Source organism: Saccopteryx bilineata, chromosome 1 (assembly GCF_036850765.1).
Source record: "Saccopteryx bilineata isolate mSacBil1 chromosome 1, mSacBil1_pri_phased_curated, whole genome shotgun sequence".
NCBI lineage: Eukaryota > Metazoa > Chordata > Mammalia > Chiroptera > Emballonuridae > Saccopteryx > Saccopteryx bilineata.
In genome coordinates, this window is record NC_089490.1 from 123,192,532 (window position 1) to 123,208,165 (window position 15,634).

Consider the following 15,634-nt stretch of genomic DNA (forward strand, 5'->3'; position numbering starts at 1 on the left):
TTTCAAAAATGGAGAGTAGAGAAAGCCTCTGGGCACTTGGTGAGTGGGAAAGTGAGTCTTCAGCACCCTCAGTGACTTTCTTGCACACACCTCCTTCTTGGTGATCACTATCAGAGTACTCTTCATGGGCAGTCCAATGACCAAGAGAGTGCTCTGTCATCATCTAGGAGAGTTCCCCCCACCAGAACTTGCTCCTTCCATGTCTAAATTCCCAAGAACTCTACTGGAAAACAAAAAAAAATTGATACACTAACTTGATCAAAATTTTGAGTTGTTCTAAATGGTTCTATCTGATGCTCTTGCAGATCACTTATCCACTACAATAATAAAATAATTACCCTGGAAATTTTAGGCACAATGGCAAGACACGTGAGAAGGTATTTTATGGCAAGGATTTCAGTGCTTATGAAATTAAAACAATAAGCCTATTGCTTTTGCGGGTTATTATAAGTCCTTATATAACAACAACAGCCCAGTTGACTGTGACCAGCTATACTATCATTCTTAGAGTTTAGAGATGTAAGGTCCTTCAAAATGTTAAGATAAAAATCTTAGGGACGAGTTCTAAACCTCCCTCTGGCTTTGGTTTCAATCCTATAAGCATGAGTTTCTGCCTTCCTGCTTTGTCTTGAAAATACTTTAGCTTCACCTTCATCCCCTGAATTGGCTTGCTGGCAGTTGTCCTCAGAGGTTTGCCCAAAAGTAGAGAAGAAAGAAGAGAAGATTTATTTTTAGTCTTTTGTTAACCTTTAATGAGGAAAAGGGAGTGTTGTACTGCACCATAGGTCCACATCCTGACAGCAAGGAAGGATATCTTTATATGGCATCAAATTCCTGTTACAAGTCAAATTCCAGAAAATAAGATAGGTAATAGAAAAGACAGTTAGTTTTACTGTAATGATATCCATAATCATTTCCTTGCTGGAGTTTAGAAGTGATATGTAGAGATAAGGCCACAAAGTACGATTTCACGAAAACACCATAACTACTTTTAAACCAAGTCAGCCTGTGCCATGATTCAATATGTCTGCATTTTAGTGTCAGTGAAATGTGAGATCATCCAGTTACTTTTTATTATAAAATGAGTTTGTTTAATAAGTTAATTCTCAATCTAGAAAGTGCAAAGGAGAGAGGCTCCAGTTAAAAATAGATATTCATTCACTGAATTTCAGTAGAACACCTATTTTGAACAATAAATATGACATTTGAGTGTTTATAATGAGTTTTGCATACACTAACTTATTTAATTCCCAAAATAACCTTATAAAAGAATCAACATGAGACCCAGAGAAGCTAGGTAAATTGCCAGTACTCATAATTATTTGCGGTATACAGATGTGTAAGACATGTTTCTTGCCTTCAAGAATTTTCATTTTTAAATATCCCTTTTAAAAACTATGATCACTGAAGATGAGTTATGAACATTCTACAGTCTCACCCCCCAACCTGGCATAGTACTTGGAATACAATATGTATTAAGAAAAACACCTGGGGTAAGAATAAAATAAGTAATATGGTAACATCCTGAGAAAAAGTGTCAAGTGCCTGGGAAAGGCATTTGAATTAGTGAAAGGTCTTTGGGTGGGGTCGATGAAGATGGCTAGGAGACTTAAGTTCAATATATTTTTATTATTTTCAAATTGTTTCTTAAGGTCCATTTTTAAAAAGTATTTATTTAAAGTAGGTGGAACTGATTTCAACACTTTTGATGGCATTGCTTTATTAAAACATCATTAGGTTACTTAAATTCTTAAATTATGGTTCGATTATTTTTACTTAAGAGATAAGTAAAGAAATCAAACATTTTCTATTATAGGATCATAAGGATCATAATCTAAATATCAAATGGTTGGAAGAAGTTTAAGAATAGAGAGCAATTAAAAATAACCTAAAATTATGTGTAAAGTTTTTGTATTCTATTATTCTCTAGCTTTAAAAATGTGAAGACTCTTTTCTCTTACAGAATAAAATCAGTCTTAGCCTAGTATTTAAGTCTCTCTACAATCTAATACCACCATTCGACACCAGACTCAAAAGCTACCTCTCCTATTAGATTCATGCAGAGATTAATTTTCTTGACACCTTCCTTGGCACAGCTACTTCATTTAATACATCTTTTACAACATTTAATATAATACCTTACCTGCAGTTTAGAACATTTTGTTGTCTCTAATTTTTATTTCTAGTATAGCAAATAACACACATAAAATGGCCAGGAAATATTTGCTTAATAACAACTTGGAGATGAGTAGATATAAAACATTTTTAAAGATATGAGCACATACTAATCTAACTATTGACTGTCTTTATTAATGTCAAATAGAGTTTAGATTACTCCAGTGAAGAGAATATATTGTTTAACCATTCTTTTGGGGAAAATTCTTCAGACATACACAAGCTAAACAGATTTGCTTAACACCATTTTGTTTTCACTTTCTGATAACGATACTAAGAAAAAAGGAAAAGATCATATGGTATCCAAAAGCTTCAGGAAATATTAATAATCATAGTGGACAAGAATAACCTACAAAGTGAGCCATAAGGCTCTGGTTACCTAAAAATGTGGTCAGACTGTATAGTACAGAGCTACCTCTGACTGAGGAGAAAGAACAAAATTGTAGAAAAGACACTTAAGTAGAATGACTACAGAAAGGAAGTGACAAGAGGAAGAAGCTCTACCATGTCATTTCCCCCTTATATCTTGGGAGTTCGTGTTTCAAACCAGAGTGGTTTCTCTAATAATCAATGACACAGGTTCCAATTATTGAGTCCCCATTGTGTGGCAAGTCCTGTTAGATTTCAAAATTACTGACAGGTTTAACTTCAAGGAAGATGTCATTTTGGTCATAAAAGGTAACAGGGGAATAGGATTTGTTGAAACCAATTCTGTGATCAGAATCACTTTTTTTATTAAGGATTGCTACACTAAATGCAGCTGTACTTGGCAAACCTCAATATGTAATGAAGTTCTAGTGATAATAAGAAGACAAAGAGAGAAGGTGTGAGAATGAACTCTTGGATAATTTTTAAGTGACACCTAATATCAAAACATTCTCTTAACTTTTACTGTAAACCTCTTTTCCAATCAAAACACTACAAAAGTTATTAAAATATTTAAATTAACTCATTTTGGCATTGCCTTTCCCCCATTCCATTGGCAGCTTTTCCACTTTATGCTTCCATTTTTACTTATATAAACTGAGGGTAATATCTGCCAAACTATATTGTAGTATTGTAGTGAGACCAAATTTAAAAGCATAGGAAAAATTATTGTCACTTATATTGTAATATATTATTCAAAGATACTAATGATCCCCAAAAGCACCTGTAGAACAAAGTGAGAAAAGCAATTTAGAAATTATTTAAATATTTCTCACTTCATCTAGAAATAACATTGTAAAAAAGTGAAATATAACATCTCTAGTATTTATGAGTTAGAAAAAAAATGAGCTTTATCCTGACTCTAAATAATGAATCAGGCTATTTAAATACTGGTTCGATTATTCGGAGAGGGGAGAAAAAAGCCTCTACCCTTTGGCATCCCATTACATATGGAAGGTTGTATGGTAAGGGTTCCCATTACATATGCATGGTAGTATTAAGTTTAGATGGCTTTCAGAAAAATCATGCCCTATGTATCTTTAATGGAAATAATAGAGACAGAAAGTTATAACTTTGCCACCAAAGAAAACTAACCTTGTGTTTACACATCACCAGAAGAGGCTGCTGAATTCTTTTTCTTTTTCTTTTTTTTTTAATCTTAGTGAGAGTAGGGGAGGCAGAAAGACAGAATCCCACAAGCTCCTTGACCAGGATCCTCCTAACAACCCCACTAGTGGGTGATACTCTGCCCATATGAGGCTGTTGCTCTGTTGCTCAGCAACTGAGTATTTTTTTTTGTTTCGTTTTGTTTTTTAGTGTCAAGGCTAAGTCCTGGAGCCATCCTCAGCACTGGAGGCCAACTCGCTGGAGCCATTCAGCCATGGCTGCAGGAGGAGAGGAGAAAGATAGAGAGAGAAAAGGGAGAAGGGGAGGGGTGGAGATGGTCACTTCTCCTGTGTGTCCTGACTGGGAATGACTGGGTTCGAACCCTGGATATCCGGATATCCATACGCTGGGCTGACGTTCTACCACTGAACCAACCAGCCAGGGCTGAGGCTGCTGAATTCTTTAAAAAATCAGGTAAAATGGGTACTTAGACTTGTTAAAGGAAAAACAAAAGGAAGTTTCTTTCCAGTGGCCTGGTTAAACCGCATTGTTTCATTTTGCTTTGTTTCTTAATTCCTCCAAATAGTCCTGGTTGCGTAGACAGACTGCGCTTGCCTGGGAAAGAAAGGACTGTGTGGTTGAGGGGTAGGCAGCTCTCCTCTCAGCACAGTCTGTGATTCACCCTGCAGGCAACAGGAACCAGCTGGGCCTGGGAGTTGTGAAGAGGAATGAGACTATTGCACCATAACAAAAGATAGAAAGGAAGACAAGGGATTGCCTGAGAATTGTCTTTAATATAGTAAGGTGAAGAAATAAAAGGACACCCATTTAAGGAAAAGAGGAAGGACCATAAGTTTTAAGGGGAAGTCATGGTTCTCCTCCTTCTTAGCAATTGTTACATTAATTATTATATTTAGTGCAGTAAAAAATAAAATTAAATAATCTATCATGAATTGAGAAATTATTGACATTATCTCTTTTTCCATTGAGAGGGTTTTGTTTATTAACTATTATTTCTATTACAAGTTAATAAATGTGTGAGGATTCGATATTACCTATGAATGTTTGAGGTATTCCAATATAATACAAGTATTGTTATAAGATATACTATATACACCAAAGGAAATGTGTAAATTAAAGCAAAAAAAATCATTTTATGGGGAAGGGACTTAACCTCAATGTCTTGACTTTAGAATAATAGTTACTTTTATCTAAATTTATCCTCTTGGCTACTGGAAGGGTAATTCAGAAAAATTGAGATGAGTTTTAAAGATGACACCTTCATTGATCTTGATGATTTAGGGAGGCTGGTTCATCCCTCCTTTCAAGCAGGATTATCTTTAATGATTTCCAGGAAACCCAAGTGCATCCATGCAGTGTCTCCCTAAATCTTTTGCTTTACAAAATAACCAGCCAGAGTTCTTGATACGGGCTTTGAAAGAGGCAGAGATGTTAGGATTCTCCAATGCACTAATTGATTTAGCAGCAGTTTAAAACAGTGTTGAGCATTGTCAGAGATGTTCCTTGGAGGTATTAAATCAAGTTTCCCAGGATGGATTGCATGCTAACCACATACTCTCCAAAAATCTCAAGGGCTGTTTATTGTTCTGCAATTTATGATCGCCTTGTTAGAGGATTGCACATCAGTTTCTCTTGAGCCTTGGAAGAAACAGAGACAAATAGCATGCAAACTATATTGAACAATTCATTATATTATATTGTAGAAACCTAAGCGCAGTGTGGAGATAACCCTTTTTATGCATGCTGCCTTATTGAACAGTAATCACTCTGTAATGCTTTAGATATTTAAATCATATTTATAATAACACATATTAATGTAACATCTCTCATAAAGTTCTCAAGGCATTTTATGGGGTATATAAACCATGGAGAAATACAAAATTTTAAAATGCAGATATACCTACCCTGGGGTCTTTGAAGCAAACTAATGAGGAATATATACAAAATCCCAGGCTGACAGTTTAACTATTTAAGTAGCATATAGAATAACTCAAGCACATTTTAAGATATTGCTGGTTACAAACTTATTTTTTATCTAAATATTTGTCCAGGTTATATAAGTGCTTATTTTCAGTTTTACTGTTATGAGTAGGAAGAAAGATTAAAAATGTTTAGAGTATTTTCAATCAAAGCTTTCAAGTTCACATGCTTGAGAATCAACCACTGATTTGGTTTTATGTATTCTGTACAACTACATTCTTAGAGCAGTGGGGTTAATTTTAAAACAAATGAAGTTATTTATCTTGGCATGGCTTGCCTAGATTTGATATACTGCACTGCTGTGCAGCTATATGTCCGGTAGATAATTCAATAATTGGTTGTTGACTGATTAATTTGTTTATCCTCAAAGAAAAAAAAGTGAGAGTCTTGAGGTTTCATGAGGATATTCTATCCTTTTCACAATATGGGAGTCTAAATTGACCTAGTCTAAATTGGTCTGGTTGCTTCACTTGAATTTTTCTATTAGTTTTTAGCATTTAGTGGTTAAATATAGAACTATGAAAATGTTTGCATTCAACCTATGTACATGGCAGTATTTAATTCAGGGATAGTCAACCTTCTTATACCTACCACCCACTTTTGTATCTCTGTTAGTAGTAAAATTTTCTAACCGCCTACTGGTTCCACAGTAATGGTGATTTACAAAGTAGGAAAGTAACATTACTTTATAAAATTTATAAAGCAGAGTTACAGCAAGTTAAAGCATGTAATAATAATTATTTACCAAGTACTTTATGTCGGATTTTCGTTAAGTTTGGCAGAATAAATCTTTATAAAACAACTTACTATAGTTAAATCTATCTTTTTATTTATACTTTGTTTGCTCCGCTATCGCCCACCATGAAAGCTGGAATGCGGTAGGGACCAGGTTGACTACCACCGATTTAATTGCTATCATTTTGTTGTTGTTATTGTGTTGTTCTCTTTTAGTATTTTTGACATATAATTTTCAAAACAGAAATAATAAGAGTTAAAAAATATTTTAATTTATAGTTACACTGCTTTCATATAAATGAGACATAGGATGCTTCATTTTCTAAATTGTAATACATTCATAAATCAGATGGATGAGAAAAAATAAGAACAGAACTTTCTGTCTGTAAGCCAGTAATACCATTAGTAATGATGCCACCAGCTGCAGCCTTTTCTTTCATTTCCCTTCATTACTCTAAGTTTGATTCTATTGTGCATACTTTATTCAGTGGCTAGGAAGACATCAAGTGTTCCAGCAAAGGAATAGAATAAATGCAGAATAACCAAGTCCCAAGTTGTTCAGTAGTTGTTTCCAGGGTCAGAAACCTTTCTTCACAACATCATCTGCAATGCATTAATACAACTTGGATGTTTCACATGACGGAAACATTATAGTGTGAATAAATAGCTTCCTTTTTATTGAGAAAGAATGGAATCCAGCAGGAATCAGTTATTAGCATTGACATTCAATTGTTTAACTATAATAAAAATTTTCTCCATAATATCCTGCAGGCTGTCTGGTTTTGTATTCTTAATTTTTAACAAAGCTGTTAAATCCAGAAGTCTGCTCTCTAGTATTGCCATATTCTGAGTTGCAGTACATACAAAATTCTTTTTATGAAAATAAGACTTTCTGAAAATACTACTAAGCTCAGGTCTAACTGTAGAAGAAAGATTCTTTTCTTGGAATAAATGAGCTGCTCTACTGTTATAAGCAGAACTTTTCAAATGACTTATCTCCAATTTTCTTAAGTTCTGAACTACATACAGTCTTTGGAGTCAAAGCATAAAGCAAAAACAAAGTAAAAAATATTTTCAGAAGACCTGTGATTTAAATAATCTCAATTCATTCTTGATCGTCATTTTTATAGATTTCCTGGGAATGATTATATACTGTTTTTGCTGTGATTTATACAACAAATATTTATTGTGCGAGGTTCTGTGCTAGCTGTTAAGAATTCAACAATGTACAGATTCCCTGAGTGTATGAGTTTTCCGTTTAAGAACTTGCAGCTTCTCAATGAGATGATTTGGGGGTAAATATTCATATTTATAACCCTTGAACATGAGTTTGAATCTCACAAGTCCACTTATACATACTTTTTTTTTATAATAATTTTATTTTTTTAATGGGGTGACATCAATAAATCAGGATACATATATTCAAAGATAACAAGTCCAGGTTATCTTGTCATTCAATTATGTTGCATACCCATCACCCAAAGTCAGATTGTCCTCTGTCACCTTCTATCTAGTTTTCTTTGTGCCCCCCCTCCCCCTTTCCCTCTCCCATTCCCCCCTCCCCCCTATAACCACCACACTATTATCAATGTCTCTTAGTTTCACTTTTATGTCCCACCTACGTATGGAATAATGCAGTTCCTGGTTTTTTCTGATTTACTTATTTCGCTTCGTATCATGTTATCAAGATCCCACCATTTTGCTGTAAATGTTCCGATGTCATCACTTCTTATGGCTGAGCAGTATTCCATAGTGTATATGTGCCACATCTTCTTTATCCAGTCATCTATTGACGGGCTTTTTGGTTGTTTCCATGTCCTGGCCACTGTGAACAATGCTGCAATAAACATGGGGCTGCATGTGTCTTTACGTATCAATGTTTCTGAGTTTTTGGGGTATATACCCAGTAGAGGAATTGCTGGGTCATAAGGTAGTTCTATTTTCAGTTTTTTGAGGAACCACCATACTTTCTTCCATAATGGTTGTACTACTTTACATTCCCACCAACAGTGGATGAGGGTTCCTTTTTCTCCACAGTCTCTCCAACATTTGCTATTACCTGTCTTGCTAATAATAGCTAATCGAACAGGTGTGAGGTGGTATCTCATTGCAGTTTTGATTTGCATTTCTCTAATAGCTAAAGAAGATGAGCATCTTTTCATATATCTGTTGGCCATTTGTATTTCTTCCTGGGAGAAGTGTCTGTTCATCTCCTCTTCCCATTTTTTTATTGGATTGTTTGTTTGTTTGTTGTTGAGTTTTATGAGTTCTTTGTATATTTTGGATATTAGGCCCTTATCTGAGCTGCTGTTTGAAAATATCATTTCCCATTTAGTTGGCTTTCTGTTTATTTTGTTATCAGTTTCTCTTGCTGAGCAAAAACTTCTTAGTCTGATGTAGTCCCATTCATTAATTTTTGCCTTCACTTCTCTTGCCTGTGGAGTCAAATTCATAAAATGCTCTTTAAAACTCAGGTCCATGAGTTGAGTACTTATGTCTTCTTCTATGTACTTAATTGTTTCAGGTCTTATGTTTAGATCTTTGATCCATTTTGAGTTAATTTTTGTACAGGGGGAGAGACTGTAGTCCAGTTTCATTCTTTTGCATGTGGCTTTCCAGTTTTCCCAGCACCATTTATTGAAGAGGCTTTCTTTTCTCCATTGTGTGTTGTTGGCCCCTTTATCAAAAATTATTTTTCTGCCAATACCATGCTGTTTTGATTGTCATGGCCCTATAATATAGTTTGAAGTCAGGTATTGTAATGCCCCCAGCTTCATTCTTTTTCTTTAGGATTGCTTTGGCTATTCGGGGTTTTTTATAGTTCCATATAAATCTGATGATTTTTTGCTCTATTTCTTTAAAAAACGTCATTGGAAGTTTGATGGGAATTGCATTAAATTTGTATATTGCTTTGGGTAATATAGCCATCTTGATTATATTTATTTTTCCTAGCCAAGAACAAGGTATATTCTTCCATCTCATTATATCTTTTTCGATTTCCCTTAACAATGGTTTGTAGTTTTCATTATATAAGTCCTTTACATTCTTTGTTATGTTTATTCCTAAGTATTTTATTTTTTTTGTTGCAATCGTGAAGGGGATTATTCTTTTGAGTTCCTTCTCAGTTGTTCATTGTTGGCATATAGAAAGGCTATTGACTTCTGTATGTTAATTTTGTATCCTGCGACCTTACTGTATTGGCTTATTGTTTCTAGTAGTCTTTTTGTGGATTCTTTGGGGTTTTCGATGTATAGGATCATATCATCTGCAAAAAGTGACACCTTTACTTCTTCTTTTCCGATTTGAATGCCTTTTATTTTTTTGTATTGTCTGATTGCTCTGGCTAGAACCTCTAGTACCACTTTAAATAAGAGTGGAGAGAGTGGACAACCCTGTCTTGTTCCTGATTTAAGAGGGAAAGCCTTCAGTTTAGTGCCATTTAATATGATGTTAGCTGATGGTTTATCATATATGGCCTTTATCATGTTGAGATATTTTCCTTCTATACCCATTTTGTTGAGAGTCTTAAACATAAAATTGTGTCGTATTTTATCAAAAGCCTTTTCTGCGTCTATTGATAAAATCATGTGGATTTTGTTCTTTGTTTTGTTGATATGGTGTATTACATTAACCATTTTACGTATGTTGAACCATCCTTGAGATTCTGGGATGAATCCCACTTGATCATGATGTATTATTTTTTTAATATGTTGTTGTATTCGATTTGCTAGTATGTTGTTTGGTATTTTAGCATCTGTATTCATTAGAGATATTGGTCTGTAGTTTTCTTTTTTTGTGCCATCCTTCCCTGGTTTTGGTATGAGGGTTATGTTGGCCTCATAAAATGTGTTTGGAAGTATTGCTTCTTCTTCAATTTTTTGGAAAACTCTCAGTAGAATAGAAACCAAGTCTTTGAATGTTTGATAAAATTTGCTGGTATAGTCGTCAGGGCCTGGACTTTTGTTTTTGTGGAGGTTTTTAATGGTTTTTTCTATTTCTTCTCTACTAATAGGTCTGTTTAGGCTTTCTGCTTCTTCTTGACTCAGTCTAGGAAGGTTGTATTGTTCTAGGAATTTATCCATTTCTTCTAGGTTGTTGAATTTAGTGGCATAAAGTTTTTCATAGTATTCTACAATAATTCTTTGTATAACTATGGTGTCCGTGGTGATTTCTCCTCTTTCATTTTGGATTTTGTTTATATGAGTTCTTTCTCTTTTTTCCTTGGTAAGTCTTGCCAAGGGTTTGTCAATTTTGTTGATCTTTTCAAAGAACCAGCTCCTTGTTCTATTAATTTTTTCTATAGTTTTTCTGTTCTCTATTTCATTTATTTCTGCTCTAATTTTTATTATCTCTTTTCTTCGGCTGGTTTTGGGTTTTCTTTGTTCTTCTTTTTCTAGTTCCTTAAGGTGTGAAGTTAAGTGGTTCACTAGGGCTCTCTCTTGTTTGTTCATATATGCCTGAAGTAATATGAATTTCCCTCTTATCACTGCTTTTGCTGCATCCCATAGATTCTGATATGTTGTATTGTCATTTTCATTTGTCTGTATATATCTTTTGATCTCTGCACTTATTTCTTCTTTGACACATTCATTTTTTAAAAGTATGTTGTTTAGTTTCCACATTTTTGTGGGATTTTTTTTCTCTTTTTTGCAGTTGAATTCTAGTTTCAAGGCTTTATGATCAGAAAATATGCTTGGTACAACTTCAATTTTTCTGAATTTGCTGATGTTGTTTTTGTGCCCAACATATGGTCAATTCTTGAGAATGATCCATGTACACTGGAGAAAAATGTATACTCAGTCACTTTGGGATGAAATGTCCTGTAGATGTCTATCATATCCAGGTGCTCTAGTGTTTGGTTTAAGGCCACTATATCTTTGTTGATTCTCTGTTTGGATGACCGATCTAGAGCCGTGAGCGGTGTATTGAGGTCTCCAAGTATGATTGTATTTTTGTCAGTTTTTGTTTTAAGGTCAATAAGTAGCTGTCTTATATATTTTGGTGCTCCTTGATTTGGTGCATATATATTAAGAATTGTGATGTCTTCTTGATTCAGTGTTCCCTTAGCCATTATGAAATGGCCATTTTTGTCTCTGAGTACTTTTGATGTCTTTTAATCAGCATTATCAGATATGTGTATTGCTACGCCTGCTTTTTTTTTGCATGTTTTGTTTTTAAGCCTTTCACTTTGAATTTGTTTTTATCCTTGTTACTTAGATGAGTTTCTTGTAGGCAGCATACAGTTGAATTTTCTTTTTTAATCCATTCTGCTACTCTGTGCCTTTTTATTGGTGAGTTTAATCTGTCTACATTTAGTGTAATTATTGACACTTGTGAGTTCCCTATTGCCATTTTATAGATTGCTTTCTGTTAGTTTTGTGTCTTGTTTGATCCTTCTCTTTTATTTTTCTATCTTTTGTTTTTATTTGGTTGTATTCCATACATCTTTCCTCTGTTGCTATCTTTTTTAAATCATGTGCTTCTGTGGTGGTTTTTTCAATGGTGGTTACCTTTAAGTAATGAAAAGTTTTCCTACCCTGTTTATTGTAGTGCACTATTTTGTGAGTACTTTTGCACTGCATCGTCCTTTGCTACTGTTAATCTCCATCTTCTCCCCCCCCCCTTTCTTTTTGTTGTTGTCACAGTATAATTTGGTTTTATTGTGTTCTTCTTGGAGCTTTTACTTGTGGCTTTGTTTTTTTTTTCTTTTTTGTTCTTCGTATGTGATTGGAGAACCCCCTTTAGTAATTTCTGGAGTGGGGGTTTTCTGATGATAAATTCCCTCATCTTTTCTGTATCTGTGAATGTATTTATTTCTCCTTCATATTTGAAGGATAGTTTTGATGGGTATAGTATTCATGGCTGAAAATTCCTCTCTTTCAGGACTTTAAATAGTGGGGTCTACTCTCTCCTAGCTTGTAGAGTTTCTGTTGAGATATCTGATGATAATCTAATGGGTCTTCTTTTATATGTTGTATTCTTCTTTTCCCTGGCTGCCTTGAGTATTTTTTCTTTGCCGTTGGTTTGTGCCAATTTCATTATGATGTGCTTGGAGTAGGTTTGTTTGGGTTAAGAAAACTCAGAGTTCTGTTTGCTTCTTGAATTTGAGGCTTTAGTTCTTTCCATAGGCTTGGGAAGTTCTCATCTATTTTTTGTTTGAGTATGTTCTCCATTCCATTTTCTCTCTCTTCTCCCTCTGATATACCTATTATTCTTATGTTATTCTTTTTGATGGAGTCAGATAATTCCTGTAGGGCTATTGCATTTTTTTTTAATTTTTGAGTCTCTTTTTCTCTCTGTTGTGCCTCAAGTTGCTTGTCTTCTATTTCACTAATCCTACCTTCTATCTGGCCTGTTCTATTAGCTAAGCTTGTTACCTCATTTTTCAGCTCATGAATTGAGTTTTTCATCTCTGTTTGATTTGTTTTTATAGTTTCAATTTCCTTGGAAATACATTCTTTGTGTTCATTGAGTTGTTTTCTGAGCTCCCTAAATTGCCTTTCTGTGTTTTTTTGTATATCTCTGAGTATTTTTAGGATTTCTATTTTAAATTCTCTGTCATTTAACTCCAAGGTTTCCAATATATTAAATTTTTTTCTCCATAGATTTTTTCTCATCTAGCTGTGTTACCTCTCTTTCTTTTGTATCCATGATATTCAATTTTCTCTTCCTTAATGGCATCTGAGGGTTGTTTTGTTGATAGTATTAATGAGATTTAATAAAGAACAAAAGTTAAAAAAATAAGAATCAAAGTTTTCTTTAAAAAATTAATAATTAAAGAAAAATAAAATTAAATAAAAATTTTTAAAAAAGGAAATTATTTCCCCCGTCCTTTTTTTCTCTCCTCTCCTCTTCTCTCTTTCTTGAGAAAATCTTGTTTTGAACTGTGGATTATATTTTACTAAATAGAACAAACAATGCCTGTAATGGAGGGCCTGAATTGGGAAGAAGTAATAAAAGGACCAAAAAAAGGGGGGTGGTATGGACCCACCAAAAGCAAATAAGGAAAAAATTTGGGTCAAGAATAAAATGGTTTGCTTTTAGGTGTTGGTTGACTAACAGTTATGATGAGAGGAATAAGAAGAAAATAGAAAAATGGAACAAATTAAAAAATTACTATTGTATTTAGTGGAACAAGAACTAGATAAAATGGAGAGCCAGGGATGGGAGCACTGCTAGTGAGTTAAAAAGGTGAAGTAAAATCCCCCCAAAATGCCACAAATATAAGTTTGAGTCCCAGATAAGATAATTTGTTCATTATTGAGGTTTGAATGAGAGGAGACGTAAAGGAGAAAGGAAGAAACTAATATAGAGGGAGAAAAGAAAGAGAGAGAGAGAGAAAAAAGAGGGAACCACTAAAAGAAGAAAAAAGAAAAAAGAGGAGAGAGAGAGAAAGAGAGAGTTAAGGGTTTTGGAGTGCAACCCTCATAGAGAGAAAGGAAGAGGAGAAAAAAGATAATGGGAGATGTAACACTTATGGATAGTATAGTTCAAGGAGAGGAGAAAGTAAGACCGGCAGAGAGTTAAATGACCAAATTGGAGGAGGAAAAAAAATTTCAAGAATGAAGATAAGAGAAACAAATGAACAAATATAATAAAATGGGATAGGTTATAAAATCTGTGGATTATTCCTGATTTTGAGAGGTTATCTTCTTGCTTTTTCTTTTCTCTCCCTCTTCCTGGTTGGTGACTCTGTACCCCGGGTTCTGCCCCTTTGGCATGCTCAGGTAGAGGTTTGCAGTTGATAAGTCTCTATGGTGATGTCATGTATTGTGCTTCAGTCTCATTGGCAGTTGAGGCTCATTAGCATTTATAGGCTCTGACAGTGAGAGAGTCCTTATTCCTGGAGCCTTTCTCCTAGTCTTTCCTTCCTCAATTAGTAGCCTGATAATCCAGCTATGGGGTTGCTGCTGCCTCTGCCTTGATAGTAAGAGGCTCAAAGAGCTGGCAACTCCCCACTCTATTTCCACTCAGCACAGGGCTCTGGGTAAGGCTCGGTCAGTCAGAGCTGCTAGCATAATCAAGCGGGGCTTCCGCCCACTCAAAGACCTCTGGCTCTGTCACTCTGTCCAGTAACACGGGCGGGCACCCACTCCTGGGGTGCTTGGAGTAATCTCTCACTTACTATCTGTGAGCACAGACCAAGATATCAGGCTGGCTGCCTCACCCTCTGAGTGAAACCTCCTCCTGCACGGAAGAGTTGCAGCATTGGAATTGGCACTCGCTCCCTTTCCATGCCCACCTTTTTCAGGGCGCAGGGGTGGCCCGAGATTCTGCTTTTGGCACACACAAAGGCCCCTGACTCTGCCCTCTGTGGGATAACACAGGCTCCCACTTCTGAGGTACTGGGAGTAATCTCTTGCCCACTTTCCGTGCACGCCGACCAGAATATCAGGCCAGCTGCCTCACCCTCTGAGTGAAACTCCCGCCCGCACAGAAAAGTTTCAGTGTTGGAATTGGCTCTCGCTCCCTCCCCGTGCCCGCCTTTTTCAGGGTGTTGGGGCAGCCTGGAGATTCCGCTTTTGGCCCACACAAGGCCCCTGACTCTGCTTCTCTGTTGGGTAACACAAGCACCCACTGCTGAGGCACTCAGAGGAATCTCTCGCCCACTATCTGCACACGCCGACCAGGCGATCAGGGAAAATGGCTGCCCCACTTGTCTTTCTTTGTCTGGATTTGGCGCGAGTGTTAGCTTGTATTGACTGGGTTACCACAGGCACAGTTTTTCCTCGGCTTGGATCCCCGTGCCACAGCCTGGTTTGGCCGTTTGTGCCGTGGCTTGGATCTATTCACTCCCTTTGCCTGCCTCAGTTTCTATATTCTCAGTTCCCAGTGAAAGCAGCCCTATTTAGGTTAGTGAGGAAGGTGGAGCATTTCTTACTCCCTATTTCCTTTGAGGTTTGATTATATAATATTCAGCCAATTTTTCGCTTGACCATACCTTTGGGTGTATTGCGAAACATCTGCAGGCTCCAAGAATAGGTTTTTCTGTTTCTGGTTGAAGATCTTGTTGAGTTTTGGGGGAGATTTATTGGTATTGCTTCCTACTGCGCCATTACTGTGACATCATCTGAGTTTTAAAATATTAATGACAAAATATTAAATAATACCTGACAAAAACAATAAAACTGTTATTTAAGATACTGGTTCTTTTTCATGTAATTTTTTTTTTTTACTTTTTAAAAATTAA